Raw genomic sequence first — 14,566 nt, 5'->3', positions numbered from 1 at the left:
GAACATAACGTGAATGATTGCCGATTGCCGATTGCCTCTGTTACTAATACGAGTATTATAAAATTGAAAAATAAATTTGTAGTCGTGATGTCAATAAATATTTAAAACATTTATTTTAGTGTGGAATGTTGCAATGTTCGTCGAATAAAAAAGTCATATCGGTATTGGTTCGTTAGTTTTTTCGAAATTTAAATACTTTCCGCTGGTGTTTAATTTTCAACCAAAAACGGCTCGAGTTCCGGAAAATAATTCAAATAAGTTTTATATTCAATGATGAATAATTTCTGAGTAGTTTTCCTCGTGTCTCAGTAAATCGAGTTTATATTATTAATGTGACTTCTATGAATGCTGGAATAAAATTTTACTGTATGCATTATTAATTAAATTTAGCTAAATTGGCTTAGAGATTGATATTCTCAATAATTTTCTCAACAATTTACCAATTGGATCTAAATTAAGAAATTTATCAAAATGTATGACTACATATTTTCATTTTCGTCGGTTATCATTTATGGAATTGCAGCATTTTTACGAAATTGTCGAGCTGTTCGTCAACTTTATGGAGTCTGTAGGAGTCGTTATTTGCTTAAAGCGAAATTTATCAAGAACTTGCGATCAAAGAAAATGTCAAATGACTCCACCATAAATCTTAAAAAATTTCAAAACAACATCAACATTTCAAAACTTCGTGAATACAAGAATAATCAATGGAAAGACTAAAATTTCAGCAGAGGAAATTGGCACATAAATGGCCAGCAAGTCAAGTAAAGTCTTGTAGTTTTGAAATTTCGTTGGGCTGGTTTCCAAAATTTGTTCAATAAAATTGTGATGGATTTACTTCGTATTTTATTTGTTTTTAATATCAGTTTTGAGTTGGGTCGTCTGAAAAATGTCGTTATTTATGTCGTACCGAATGTCGTTAATTATGCTTAAGACGATGTAAAAATCAGAAAAAGGTTAAGTAAATAGTTAAAAGTGAACTGAAGTGATGTTAAGTGTAACTTGACGGAAGACTTACCGATGTTATGTGAAAAGCGATGTAAGGTTTACTGATTTTACGTGTAAATCGATTTAAATTTATAAATTTTATGTGTAAAGCGTCGTAAAGTTTCGCTATATTAAATGTAAAACAACTTAAAGTTTCGCAACGTTACGTGTGAAGCGATATAATGTTTTAACCGCAAAAAAGTTTTAACGATATAAAAATTTCAAAGCGATATAAAGTTAAAAGTGATGTAAAATTTCTTAATTGTATGTGTAAAGCAATGTAAATTTATTACATATCAAACATATTTATTATAAAAAATCAAATATTCATAAAGCAAACATATTTATTTGCAACTCAAGGCCGGCGTTAGCTCTCAGACTCGATGCACGTCGGGACGTTGCGGCGCCTCAGCCCGGCCGTACGGGCGCGCAAATCTACGGATGAAGAACCGAAACTTTCAACCACAATCAGACGAACAATAACGATCGTTGATGATAATTTGCTCGCAAAGACCAAAAGTTTATTAAATAAGAATTTTTCTAACCTTGTAGTGCAGATCTTCAACTTGGGGTTACCAATGTGATGATAATAAATTGGTCGTGCATGCAGGCACTTTTTGAAGCTTTTAACAAAACATTTATGACGGATGCTCTAATTTCGTGGCCACCGAAAATCTTTCTATGGTAATAATAGCCATTATTTACTCTCAGACTTGAATACCCGCAGGACCATCAATAAGAAGTGGCTGAAAACACAATTTAAAAAACGTAAACTACTTTGCATCTTGCCACTTGTAGCGGGAATGCGGAGCAATGTTAACATAGTTTTAATTCAAATTTTGAACAATAACCGGTGCTTATCATTCACTGCATTAAAAGCAGGTCTGTGGTTTCTATAATCCACATTCATTTATCATTAAAATTTCTTAATTATGTGCCCTCTAACACCAGACAATAATTCTAAATTTTAAGACCCATTAGCATTATCATAAAAAGTCGGAAGATAATTTTAGGCTTTGCCCAAGTTTCAAAAGGCAGATCAGACACATCTGTCTAATGCTTTCACCTTCCATTATATTTGTCAAACTTAAGTTACAGCCATAATTGTTGCGACGAAGACTGATGCACTCAAATTATTTTTTTAATAACTGACTGTTATAAGAAATAGAAGTACTTGACAACCATATAAGAGAAATATATAAAAATCGTAGGTGAAAAAAAAAGTACGTGACAACGATACAAGTGAAATACATGAAAATTTATTTGCCTATTGTTTCTTACGAAACTGAGACGTAAAATTCGATGGGAACAAAGATGTGACTATAATCGCTAGGCGTTGAATATGTACACTATATACATCATTGAAAACACTATCATTGAAAATACTATCATTGAAAATACTATCATTGAAAATACTATCATTGAAAATACTATCATTGAAAATGCTATCATTGGAAACACTATCAGTCCAAACTTTATCATTGAAAATGCAAAGTACTAGATATAAATTCAATGCTGCCGTGCCTACTCCTGAAGGACTGGCATAACGTTGATTATTGAAGTTTGTTCAATTTCAAATCATTCATTTGATGAACGATGAAAAATTCTTGAACTTGTAAGATAATGTGAATTATGATGGTAGATCCCGAGACTAGAAGCAGCGTCCCATGGAATTGGTGGTGTTCAAATCTGAATTTCTATTTTTGGGAAAGATTTAAATCATTTTAGATTCAAATCATGAATAAATTTTTGGAAGGATTTAATAACTTGCACTTGGGTATATAAGAGTTTAGCTTCTTGCGATATGAATAATAATTTATTATAAAGCTTTCCTTGTAGGCAAAAACATGGAGGTGTGAGCATGGATAAAGCGGTTGGCAGTAAATAACTTCTTCTCTAACTACCGTGCGAGGTTTGTTGCTGCAGCTCCGTTGCCATGGTGACCCCTGAGGGGAGTGAGGGAGGGAAGGAGAGGATGAGGGGAGGCAAGGAGAGGGAAAGCTGGGCGAGGGAAGGTAAGGAGAAGGAAAGCAGGAAGAGGAAGGCTGGGAGAGGAAACGCAAGGACGATGGAGGCAAGAAGAGGGACGGAACGGAGAAGAAAGGCTGGGAGAGGGAAGGCAGAAAGAAGGAATGCAGGGAGAGTGAAGGCAGGGAGAGAGAATGCAGAGAGAGTGAAGGCAGGGAGAGGGAATGCAGTTAGAGGGAAGGCAGGGAGAGAGAAGGCAGGGTGAGAATGGCACGAAAATGGAAGGCAAGAAGAGGAAAGGCAAGTGGAGGGAAAGCAGGTAGAAGGAAGGCAAGGGGAGGAAATGCGAGAAAAGGGAAGGCTAGGGGGAAGGAAGGCTGGAAGTAGGAGGGTAGGGAGAGGGAAGGTATAGGGAGAAGGAAGGCTAGACGAGGGAAGGCAGGGCAGAGTTTAGAGAGAAAACACTGATAGCGAAGTGTTTATGCTAGAGCTTCTTTCACAAGACTCCTCTGAAGAATAATATTATTGCTTGACGTTTCTCGAACCTGTGGCTTACCAAACACGGCCTGGAACTTCTTCGAGACCGTTCTTCATTTCTTCAGACGCTGCTGCTCTGCATTTAAATATAATAATATATTTATATATTTAGAATATTAACTCAATAAATTTAATATGACTCGGTCAGCTTTATTTGACCTTGTCAGGAAACATAATATATTGTGTGTACTCTTGATTGTATATTTCCAACNGAAGCAGCAAGAAGCAGCAAGAAGCAGCAAGAAGCAGCAAGTAGCAGCAAGAAGCAGCAAGAAGCAGCAAGAAGCAGCAAGGAGCAGCAAGAAGCTGCAAGAAGCAGCAAGTAGCAGCAAGAAGCTGCAAGGAGCAGCAAGTAGCCGCAAGTAGCAGCAAGAAGCAGCAAGAAGCAGCAAGAAGCAGCAGCGCTCGAGGGCCAAGATGCACCGAGGGAGGGTGAGGGCACAGGCAGAGTGAGGGTAAGGGACGAGGGTGCTACGATGATCGACCGGTCCGCAGAAAATGGTGGAGGAAGAAAGACCTCCAAGCTGCTCCACTAAGAAAGAGTGTAAGAAAAGAGAGGCGAAAATGTCCGTGGCGCTCTCTTGTGTGGCCCCCGTGCTGCTGCTGCTGCTGCTGCTGCGGGTGCTGTTGCTGCCGCTGCATGCAGGTGCTGCTGCAGCATGCTGCAGCTGCGGGTGCATGCTGCAGCTGCGGGTGCTGCTGGTGCTGCTGTGGCTGCTGCAGCTGCGGGTGCTGCTGTGGCTGCCGCTGCATGCAGGTGCTGCTGTGGCTGCTGCATGCAGGGGCTGCTGTGGCTGCTGCAGTTGCTGATGCTGCTACTGCTGCTGCAGCTGCGTGCAGGAGATGCTACTGCTGCTGCAGCTGCCTGTGCTACTGACACTGCTGCAGCCGCATGTTGCTGCTCGTTCATACTTCTAAATTTTTATATTTTAGTGCTTATGTGATTTTGGTTCTGTTTACGCTGCAACGTAAACAGAACGATCATTAGCTGAACGATCATTATACGTGTCATCACTACCAGCCTCATCGTTGTGGACTGTTACTATGCTTAAACCGAGCTTCTTTTACTTAAACGTGGCGTCGACTGCTGCGAAGGCCTTCGACTTTATTTACAAAGTTATCGGTTGAAATATTCGCGGACTTCACGGCCAACGCTGTCAAATAAATCTGCGTAGACTTAACTGAAATCGAATTGAATAATTGTGATCGAAGTCACCTTGTGATAGAAAATTCTAACTATGCTACTGCGGCTGAAAAATTTATGTCTATGGCCTTGAAGAACTGTCCGTTTTCCAAAAATTATGCCTACGGGTTCAAAATATTTCAATAAATTGTGCGTTTTGGTTAATTGAATCATTGAAATTTAACGTAGAAATATTTGTGGTTAATTTAATAACTGAAGTTAACTTCTCAAAAAATGAAAATGTGTAAATGTATGTTTAAATTAAAATATGTAATAATGAATTTAATATGAGAAAAGAAGCCAAAAGTTAACGCTAAATAATGAAGTATAATATTATTAGAGATAATCATGATGAATAATGAAATGACTTTCATAATAGCTTGCTTTTAAAGGTTCTGACTTGAATTAAAATTTTAAGGTCCTGACTTGAATCGTCAAATAGAGTAGCTACATCCATGAGCTCTCAGAAAATGTACGAGTCCAAATAATGACAAACATCCTTGCCTACAGCGCAACAGAGAGCGTACGTAGCATTGGTTCGCTTATTTACCGGGGCAAAGTGAGTCTGAATTCCACACTATATGTTAAAAAGTGCATCGATATTAGGACAAAGTCTCCCTTATTTGTTTGAGTGCGCGGCACACATTGACGCGCGTCACGGCCAGACGTGCGATGTATTGATTGCCATGTAGTGTGCATGACTGGGAAAATGGAGGCTCGAACCACTGGGTCACTGGGTATCATTGGCTTATTCCAGTGTAGTACTTTTACTTCCAACTTTTAGTTTCTTTATAGACGAATTTAACATTTTTATTAACTTTTTTTAATTACATGTTGATACATTTTCCATCATAGGATTTCCACTTCAAACTACTATTTTATTTTATGGCAATATATTACATTATTCTCGTCTGGGGATTAATAAGAGCAATTTTATACAATTTTATGGCAATATATGACATTATTCTAGTTTGACGATTTATATCAGCAACTTTCATTTTATTTTATGACAATATATCATTTTGTTTCAGCATCAGAATCTCTAAATTCAATTTGAAATCAATTTCGACTTATTATTTAAAAATTTATTTTATTGTTAACTTTCGCATAATTTCCCATTTTTTCCGTTATAGTTTTCTCTTGTACAGACGTACAACATTTTTTTCATAGTGTTTGCAATTGAAAATTAGAGTTCCTCGATTTTGTTGATGATATTCAACAAAATCATAAGTAAATATTCATAAGTAAATTTATTTGGACCTTCTCTTTTTATCGAGATATTTAAGAATACTTTTAACTATACCGGCCTATCAAATTCATTGTGCCGCTAAATTGACGTTACTTTTTGTAAACTTTTTCTCATTATTCCTGAATTAAATCGATAAAAGCAGCACCGTTCCCAGAAATTTTTAAAGTTGCTAATAGTTCTCTATGTCGTTGATCAAACAAGAACCTTATGCTAAAAATATCTTTATCCTATCAAAAAATATGCAAATATATTTTTATTAATTTAGTCTTCTTTGAATCACGGGAAAACATTTTTAGGGCTCTTAACAACCTTTGATTTGATGGAAAGTGACTTTTAGAAGAAGCTCCTATATCAGTAAAAAATTGCAACTCTCTTTGCTATCTTCCTTTGATGTGACAGCCTGCCTAAAGTTGTTATGACTCGGTTTTTTGGAGGAATCTCAAAGATTATTTTCTTGACATATAAGAGGAGGCCTCTCCAATTTCTCACGCCCTTAAATGTAGACAATTAGTTATTCCTCGCTGTTTACTGGCTAAAGCCTAGGCATTTTGTTCCTTATGTTTCTGCATCTTAATTTCCAAAGCTCAATGCAGTATAGAACTGGACCATGTCGAGAAACTATTCTTTTCATTCTATATTTCATTCTTCTATATATTCAATGTGTTTGGTAAATATATCGATCTGAAATATGAACGAAAGTCTATATAGGAAATATCTAATGTTCATATCCATGATAAAAATCATGGAAAACGAATCACAGGAATTTTAGTTTCGTGCTGCAGCTGCATGCATGCTTGAGACAAATATTGCACACATTGATTCATGAAAATTATAGTAAATATGTCGGCATTACCTTATAATAAATAATTTCTTTAGCGTAGATTGTTAGGAAAGGAACAAACTTTTTGCAGTATTGTCATATAAGCCCAGGTACATCCATAATGAAAGATTGCTTTGCTTTACTAAGTATCAATTCGTAAATTCAGAAAAAATAATTAGAAGTTAATTGCTCTACCGACGAGCTTTCATTTATACAAGATGAAAGCAAGAATTGACGGGTTGAGACGAATTATTTTTTAAACCTTTAATAGAGTTGGTCGTTAGAACTAGTGTGTCTTTAAAATTAGTTTGTCATTAGAACTAGTTCTTCATTAGAACTAGTTTGTCATTACAACTAGTTTGTCATTACAACTAGTTTGTCATTTTGCTTTAAAAAAACGTCTAAAAATATAGAGGATTATTTAAAGTCTTGAACAAGATTAGTTGAGGTTAGTCAGTATCGAACTGCTGCGGCAAAAGCAGAAGCAACGTTAAATATTTCAATTTAATTAAGAAGAATGTCAGGCATTAAATACTAAATAATTGGCAGCAAAATAATATATATCTGTTGTCGCTTGCAAATTGGGCATCGAAAACTCTACTCACACAGCGTTCCGCCAAACACCTTCACATATTCATAAATTCATCAAATGACAAACTTTCATCAATTGAAATCATCTGAACGCTTTGCATCATTCGCATGATATCTGAAAAACTTTCTGCGAATAATAAATGTTACTCATTCTCGAAACCTCATCTCCTGAAAATATTATTCATCTAGTCATCTCCAGGAAATAGCAGAATGCTAATTCATTTTAGAAAATAGCAGAATACTAATTAATTCATTCAGAAAATAACAGAATGAATGCTAATTCATTTACTCATCTCCAGAAAATAGCAGAATGCTAATTCATTTTAAAAAATAACAGAATACTAATTCATTCATTCAGAAAATATCAGAATGAATGCTAATTCATTTACTCATCTCCTGAAAGTAGCAGAATGCTAATTCATTTTAAAAAATAACAGAATACTAATTCATTCATTCAGAAAATAACAGAATGAATGCTAATTCATTTACTCATCTCCAGAAATAGCAGCATCAGAACTACGTGTGCGCGTCATGCGTGTCCGGTTTTTGTGCGTGCATTTGACGCACGCGGCGCACGGAGCTGCCGCTCGTGCTTGCGAGTGTCGAGCTTTTTGCATTGTAACGCAACAAGCGACCACGCGTCATGGCTTCGCTTGTGCGTGCCATCCGTTCACTTTTTGCGCTTGCAGTTTGATGTCCAAATTAAAGCGATTATCTGCTATTTATGCTCCAAAAATAGCGATGCAAGGTGGCTTTAGCGTGAGTATATAGAATTTTTTCGAGTGCAGGCTGTGTGGCAAACAAGTTTACCGGTTAACTGGACAAATAAAATTATAATTAAAATTATTTAACGATATGGTTTTTGTGGCAGACATTGTGAAATGTTTTACACTTAGCTTATCAAGAACTTGAGGGCGGAATATTTTTAAAATATCCGATAGAAATTATTTTATTTATTAATATGTATCTGCATGTAACATCGCATTTAAATCATTTTCATGGATCATTTAAATATTTCGAGTGCCCATTTCTAATCAAGATATTGACAAAAAATCTTAATTGCAAGTTACAAAGAGTGAAAATCATATGTTTCATTTTTCAGTTAATCTAAAAAATAACTATCGACTTTTGCTAAATTGTCAGATGCAAATTAATGGATATTTCTGATGATTAAATTTTATTTCTTCTATTCAATTATGAAGAATCAATTGCCGCTGCTTCCTATCCCGCCCTTAAAGTTTTATCAGTGCGTAATATAATATAAGTGGAGCTCTGCCAATATAAATTCATCGCAATAAAAGCTATCGAAGAATCGGCAAGCACTGGTATTATAAGTCGGTAAATTCTAGTATTTTTTACAAAATGTACATGATATTTTAAGAGCCTGCATGTTTGTTATACTAACCCGTGTGTGTATCTACGTGTGCGCGTCATGCGTGTCCGGTTTTTGTGCGTGCATTTGACGCACGCGGCGCACGGAGCTGCCGCTCGTGCTTGCGAGTGTCGAGCTTTTTGCATTGTAACGCAACAAGCGACCACGCGTCATGGCTTCGCTTGTGCGTGCCATCCGTTCACTTTTTGCGCTTGCAGTTTGATGTCCAAATTAAAGCGATTATCTGCTATTTATGCTCCAAAAATAGCGATGCAAGGTGGCTTTAGCGTGAGTATATAGAATTTTTTCGAGTGCAGGCTGTGTGGCAAACAAGTTTACCGGTTAACTGGACAAATAAAATTATAATTAAAATTATTTAACGATATGGTTTTTGTGGCAGACATTGTGAAATGTTTTACACTTAGCTTATCAAGAACTTGAGGGCGGAATATTTTTAAAATATCCGATAGAAATTATTTTATTTATTAATATGTATCTGCATGTAACATCGCATTTAAATCATTTTCATGGATCATTTAAATATTTCGAGTGCCCATTTCTAATCAAGATATTGACAAAAAATCTTAATTGCAAGTTACAAAGAGTGAAAATCATATGTTTCATTTTTCAGTTAATCTAAAAAATAACTATCGACTTTTGCTAAATTGTCAGATGCAAATTAATGGATATTTCTGATGATTAAATTTTATTTCTTCTATTCAATTATGAAGAATCAATTGCCGCTGCTTCCTATCCCGCCCTTAAAGTTTTATCAGTGCGTAATATAATATAAGTGGAGCTCTGCCAATATAAATTCATCGCAATAAAAGCTATCGAAGAATCGGCAAGCACTAGTATTATAAGTCGGTAAATTCTAGTATTTTTTACAAAATGTGCATGATATTTTAAGAGCCTGCATGTTTGTTATACTAACCCGTGTGTGTATAGCGAATATACAAGCATGTTAGTATTAACCCTTGTCTACACAGCAAATACACAGGCATGATTGTATTAACCCTTAATTTGTCTACAAAGCAAATATACAAGCATGTTTGTATATTAACCCTCGTCTACACTGCAAATATACAAGCATGTTTGTATTAACCTTCGTCTGCACAGCATATATATAACAGCACGTTTGTATAAGATTTCCTCGTACATAATTGAAGCCTCATGCAACTATATGCCTCATGCCACACAGTCAATAAACTATTACAATGTAATAAACTATTCTCCTTTACTGCATTCCTTGATTGAAACTTCGACCATGAAAGAAGTTAAGTTTAAAAAAGTGCAGTTGCACGTAAATTTTCTCGAGTTGTCAAGTTCGTCGCTTCAAAGTTTTAATAGATGGAAGATTAATGATAAGTCTTGTTACAATAAGTCTCTTACGATTTAGCTTATAATTCTTAACTATTTTGCAGCAATACGGCCCATTAAATAAAGTTATTCTTTTAATTTAGCAATCATCTTGTTATATTCTACCTTAATTATGGTATTGTTTCAAAAATTAGTTCTAATTTGCATGCAAGTGAAGCTTTTCGGTAAAATAATGAATAATTCTGACATTTCTGATCCGAGCGATCGCGTTTTGGTTCTGAATTTGCAATCGAATTTTTCAAGTGCCGCTCTAGACTTGTGAGCTGAGCTGCACTCATCATGCTGCAGACTGGTCATGCTGCAGACTATTAATATTGCCGACACATCATGCTGCAGACCAATCTATTCTCCAGCATGCTGCTGGAGAACAATCATGCTACTGCATGACACATCGTCCGGCCGGCATATCATGCTGCAGATTCGTTCTTGGGGCAGATTCATCATGCTGCCGTTTCATGATGCTGTTCACTAATCATGCTGCAGACTCGTCATGCTACAGACTAAAGTCTGTAGACAAGAGGTCTCCAACACACCAAAGCAAGCATCAGGCGCGCCACAAACGCGCGTAATCTTCTATCACTAAAATAGCGTCTTCTATCACTCGGCAGGGTTGGCAGTCCTGGCCTTTCTCTCTCCCTCCCTCTCCCTTCCCCCACTTTCTTAAACTTCCCTTTCCTTTTGCGGATATTGTTGGTTTTTAGCCCCCCAAAGAACCCTCACAGCGAGACTCCGCCCATTCCATCGGCACCCTCAATTCTCCCCCAAAGAACCCACTCCCCCATCTCACCCCTCCCTCCCTCCCACCTTGCACCCTTTCACCCGCCTGTGCTGCTTCTCTCTCACACTCCCTCCCCCTCGCCTGTAGCCCCTCCCCCTCCCCCTTCTCTCTCTCGCTCGACTCACTGAAGCTCGGATCGCTCGTCTGCCGTGCAGCCTTCACCAATGCCGGCATTATCGCGCCAGAAAACATGTCAATGATTGAGAAAATGTTCATGTACATTCAGCATATAATGGTCTTTGATTGCGAAAATGTTTATTTAAATTCAATAAAAAATAGTCAGCTTCTGACGATGATTATGAACATGTTTGTGCGCTTACAATAATGGTTGTTAGTTCATGTCTTTGATTACAAACATTTTAAATGGGCATGACTATTTTTGTTCAGTGAAGAATAGCCAATTTGTCACGAGATTATGAACATATTTGTGATTCGATAAATAATAGTCGGTATTCACTCATGGCCGAACAATGCTAGCTCCAAACCCAGTTATATCTTACTACGAAAACTTCGATTCCAGCAATTGAATAACATTTATTCGATATTTTTTTGTAGCCAACGATAACAGTTCGAGAACCGCGTGCTATCCTCGGGTGAACTAATAACGTTTTTTCACAAAACAGCGCTGCCAACAGTTTAATAATATCTCTATTTTCTCGTGTAGCGCACATTTAATTTACCTGTAGCGATATGGCTTCACATTTACGCGTTTATCTCGCATATGATAAACCGCAAGTAAAGAACATTGTATCTGGATGACCTAAATACTGTATGGAACATTATACACTGAACCTACAAAATACATCTATTCCGACTATTCGTATTTACTATACGTACACGAAACATTATTCAGTTAGAAGTCCGGTCATACATAATTTGTATTAATTCTTGACTTCTTGTGTTGGAAATAAACATTTCTTCGTCGGTTGTTTTCTTAAAATTTGCAATTTGGTTGTTTGAGAATTTTTGCATCAGTGTTTCCCGAAATATTTTCGCGAGTCATTAAATTGATCATAATGTTTTCATGCAAGTTGCGCTTTAGTTGTCAGATGCGAGGTGGAAATCAATGGATATTAATATAATAATTCAGAAATATCTCGTAGATTATACATCATTTGTAATCTATTTCAAGTTAATTAATTATTTGTTCATTTAATGCAATTAGTTTCTTGGAAAATTCAACTAAAAATTCTCATGAACAACGTAAACAAAATTAATCTCAAAACAAAGGAATTTGTTTAAATTTCTACCTTCAATTCAAGCGAAAATTTGTAGAAGTCATTAATATTCAATTTTTATTACTGAAGTCTTTCATCCCTGAAATTTTTTTAGCCCAAGCTAGTATCATTGCTCCTAATTGGCGCGAACTAATTAACATAATGAAGGCTTGAATGATTAATGAGTACCGATATAATATACTAAATTTGAATATATATTTATTCGCGGTTATTTGCTTTATTACAATATAATTATTATTACTGCATTAACTTTACTTGCGCTAAATATAAATATTTTTAACACGATATAATAGAAATAATTCACATTAAAAACTAATTCTTTCCTCAATTGAATATTGAGGAATTTTAAACTAGTTATTATTATTAATTATTAAAAACTAATGATTTTATAAGGCACCTCCCATGGCAGCCTCCGCCGCCGATATCTCCGATACACTCAGGGAGACGAGTGAGCCTTTGTCCAAATATCTATGAAACTTTCTCCCTTTATTCTGGTCTTCATGACCCAGTTTAGCCCGGTAAAAGAGCGATGTGTAAAAAGTGAGTCACTATATGGACAACATGTTCCATTCATTCTTTTGAGTGTACCAACACTTAATATGTTGGATGTATGATGGAAAATGTATGAATAAATAATTAATATTTTGTATGTATTATTGAATATGTACGAAAAAATAATTAATATACTAATTGTACGATGGAAAATGTATGAATAAATAAATAATATATTGGTTGTATGATGGAAAATGTATGAATAAAGACTATTCTGTCTGTATATGCATGATCAAAGGATCTTGGCTTTAAGCCCGTATACTCATAAAAATGTTGGAGATTTGGTCAAATATTGCCAATATGTGGGTCACTTTGACTCAGTTGGGCCCCGCAAGAAGCCGTATCAGTGCTACCGAGCGTCTTGCTGAGTGTAAGAAAGTTTGACACTTGACCTGTTAGTTTTCTGAGTGAGTGCTGATATGCATTGGGCGAATTGTTAAGTGGTGGTCTGTGAGAGGTGGTCTGTAAGTGGTGGTCTGTAAGTGGTGGTCTGTAAGTGGTGGTCTGTAATTGTGGTAGTCTGTACGTGGTGGTCAGTATGTGATGACATATCAAAATGAACACTGCAGTTGTGGTGCAATTTATATACTGCATTCATTACTGCATTAATTCTTAAATTATTGATTCATAAATTGATTCAACGAGTCATCCGCGGTAATGAGTTGTATCAATTATTTCTTAGCCCTCGCGTCATATCAATTTATCCCTCGTGTCTTATCAATTTATCACTCGTTTCAAATCAATTTAGCCCTCGCGTCATATCAATTTATCCCTCGTGTCATATCAATTTATCCCTCGTTTATCAATTTATCCCTCGCGTCATATCAATTTATCCCTCGTGTCCTATCAATTTATCCCTCGTGTCTTATCAATTTATCCATCGTGTCTTATCAATTTAGCCCTCGTGTCAAATCATTAAAGCCCGCCTGTTGTATTTATTTAGCTGCTCAATTTCATCATCTCGAAATGCATTAATCCAGAATTCACCATTTCCTTTCACGCAATAATTAGAAATTACGTTTTTTACTTCAGAAATGCATGGGGTTGAACTCTACCTTATTTCTCTTATCATTAATATTTAGCATGAAGGGAGAGTATGTAGCATGTACTCTGTAGATACTGTTTTGTAGGTAGATACTATTTTGAGTCGCTCGACCTTACTACGTTGAACGCATATAGTGTTAGTTAATCTATATGTAATTTTTAATTAATATATAGTGTTATTTAATCTATATGTAATTTATAGTTTATGTATAGTGTTATTTAATCTATGTGTAATTTATAGCTTATATATAGTGTTATTTTAATCTAATCAATAAGTTTCTAAACTGACGGGCAATTTACGCGAGGCGCCTGAATGTCTATAACAATATCAGAAATTCTTCAAGTTTACTACTGAATGACAACAACAAACGAAAATGTATTGTTTTCCGCAGTACATGCAATTTTTTGCATTTTTATGGTGGAGTTCCCGATTGGTCGCAGCGAGATCGGAGGAGCGAGTTGCACGTTAGACAATCGAAGCTAGCTATACAAAAAAATTCTGTTCTGTAATGTCAAAAATTCGGTAATTTCGGCATGGGGGCCGAGTGGTTACAGGTCGCAGCGAAAGTTGGAGCAGTGAGTTGATGGCTTGAATGTTTTGACGATGGTGATACCAAACCTTCCAACGTTGATGTTTAGCTAGTGACAATTTTTTTTTAATTTTGCCTTCGTTCGCGAATTAGGCGGAGAAACGACCGGCATTTCTCAGGCCGATTTTTAAACTTGCATTGACTAAGAGCCGTATATGTAAAGCCGTGTAACTCGAAAACGAAGTCAAAATCGAAAAAAAACATGTCACGAGCATAACACCACCGTTGGCAGGTTAGGTATTCATATACGGAGTTTCGTTCAAATCTGTTCAGTATT

The sequence above is a fragment of the Hyalella azteca genome, unplaced genomic scaffold (assembly GCF_000764305.2).
Source record: "Hyalella azteca isolate HAZT.00-mixed unplaced genomic scaffold, Hazt_2.0.2 contig13444, whole genome shotgun sequence".
In the NCBI taxonomy this organism is placed as follows: domain Eukaryota; kingdom Metazoa; phylum Arthropoda; class Malacostraca; order Amphipoda; family Hyalellidae; genus Hyalella; species Hyalella azteca.
The sequence above is the reverse complement of the archived record's forward strand: the minus strand, read 5'-3'. Positions refer to the sequence as shown.